The sequence below is a fragment of the Rhinopithecus roxellana genome, chromosome 19 (genome assembly GCF_007565055.1).
Source record: "Rhinopithecus roxellana isolate Shanxi Qingling chromosome 19, ASM756505v1, whole genome shotgun sequence".
In the NCBI taxonomy this organism is placed as follows: domain Eukaryota; kingdom Metazoa; phylum Chordata; class Mammalia; order Primates; family Cercopithecidae; genus Rhinopithecus; species Rhinopithecus roxellana.
This window is the reverse complement of record NC_044567.1, coordinates 52,933,568-52,935,945: the sequence shown is the minus strand read 5'-3', so window position 1 is coordinate 52,935,945 and position 2,378 is coordinate 52,933,568.

Sequence of the window (2,378 nt, the reverse complement as noted above, 5' to 3'; positions counted from 1 at the left end):
AAGGTGATTGTGGTGATGGTTGCACAGATCTGTGAGTATGCCAAAAAACATTGAATTGTACACCTTAAATGAATATGGTATGCACATTATATTTCAACAATGCATATATATGTATATATATACACATATATACACACACACATATATATATATACATATATAAATATATATGGAATCACATAATATCTGGCCTTGGCCGCGCACGGTGGCTCATGACTGTAATCCCAGTACTTTGGGAGGCCGAGGCAGGCAGATCACCTGAAGTCAGTAGTTCGAGACCAGCCTGGCTAACATGGTGAAACCCTGTCTCTACTAAAAAAAATACAAAAATTAGCAGGGTATGGTGGTGCATGCCTGTAACCCCAGCTACCTGGGAGGCTGAGGCAGGAGAATCACTTGAACCTGGGAAGTTGCAGTGAGCTGAGGTTGTGCCATTGTACTCCAGCCTGGGTGACAGAGCAAGACTCTGTCTGAAAAAAAAAAAAAGAAGAAAAAAAATCTGGCCTTTTCTGAGTGACTTCTTTCACTTCACCTAATGTTTTCTTTTTTTTTTTTTTTTTTTTGAGACGGAGTCTCGCTCTGTGCCCCAGGCTGGAGTGCAGTGGCGCAATCTCAGCTCACTGCAAGCTCCGCCTCCCAGGTTCACGCCATTCTCCTGCCTCAGCCTCCTGAGTAGCTGGACTACAGGCGCCCGCCACCTCACCCGGCTAATTTTTTGTATTTTTAGTAGAGATGGGGTTTCACTGTGTTAGCCAGGATGGTCTCGATCTCCTGACCTTGTGATCCGCCCGTCTCCGCCTCCCAAAGTGCTGGGATTACAGGCGTGAGCCACCGCGCCCGGCCACCTAATGTTTTCAAGGTTCATTCAAGTGGTAGCATGTTGCAGTACTTCATTCCTTTTCATGCCCATTCCATTGTGTGGATACATCAGAAGCGCCTCAATTTGTTTATCTGTTCTTCAGCTGGGCATACGAGGTGCTTCCACTTTTTTTTTGTTTAGATAGGATCTTGCTTTGTCACCCGGTGTCATAGCTCACTGCAGCCTCAACAACCTCCTGGGCTCAAGGGATTCTCCCACATCAGTCTCCTGAGAAACTGGGACTACAGGTGTGTACCACCATCCTCAGCTAATTTATTTTTATTTATTTTTGAGACAGGGTCTCACTCTGTCATCTGGGTGGAGTGCAGTAGTGTGATCATGGCTCACTGTAGCCTTGACCTCCTGGACTCAAGCAAACCTCCCATACCAGCCTCCTGAGTAGCTCGGATTACAGGCATTTTGAGACAGAATCTCTGTTGCCCAGGCTGGAGTGCAGTGGCACGACCTCAGCTCATGGCAACCTCCGCCTCCCAGGTTGAAGCGATTCTCCTGCCTCAGCCTCCCGATTAGCTGGGATTGCAGGCGTGTGCCACCATGGCCAGCTAATTTTTGCATTTTTTTAGTAGAGACAGGGTTTCACCATATTGGTCAGGTGGGTCTCTAACTCCTGACCTCGTGATCCACCTGCCTTGCCCTCCCAAAGTGCTGGGATTACAGGCGTGAGCCACCGCGCCTGGCCTAACTTTGGCATTTTCAGTAGAGACAGGGTTTTGCCATGTTGTCCAGGCTGGTCTTGAACTCCAGACCTCAAGTGATCCACCCACCTCGGCCTCCCGAAGTGCTGGGATTACAGGCGTCAGCCACCGCGCCCGGCCAACTTTACCCATTTCGACCTTTGATGTATGCAGTAAAATGCATTCTTGCTGCTGGTTTGCAGTCTTGGGCTTTTGGGTTAAGCAGAGCATTCCCTTGGACGCATGCGCAGCAGCTGGTGGACCGTGTTTTTTGTGCGTGTATGTTTTGCATTAAGGAAGAAAAGTGATGACCTTCACGGGTCAGCATCCTTCCCTGAGTCTCCACTCTTAAATGAATACTTGGGATCCCAAGTGGCTCATTGTGAGTTTTCCTCTCTATCAAGGGTATGTGAACTCTGGCCTGCTGGATGCATGGCTGATGGCCAGTTTTTTTTTCCTCCCTGAACCAATTAACATCTGTTTGTTTAAAAAAATACATTTCTGGCTGGGCGGCCTGTTACCCTAGCACTCTGGGAGGCCGAGGGGGGGTGGATCACCTGAGGTCAGGAGGTTGAGACCAGCCTGGGCAAGATGGAGAAACCCCATCTCTACTAAAAATACAAAATTAACCGGGTGTGGTAGTACGCGCCTGTAATCCCAGCTACTCGGGAGGCTGAGGCAGGAGAATCGCTTGAACCTGGGAGGCGGGGGTTGCAGTGAGCCGAGATCGCACCATTGTGCTCCAGCCTGGGCAACAACAGCAAAATGCCATCTCAAAAAAAAAGAAAAAGAAAAAAAAGAAAAATACATTTCCCCACCTCCCC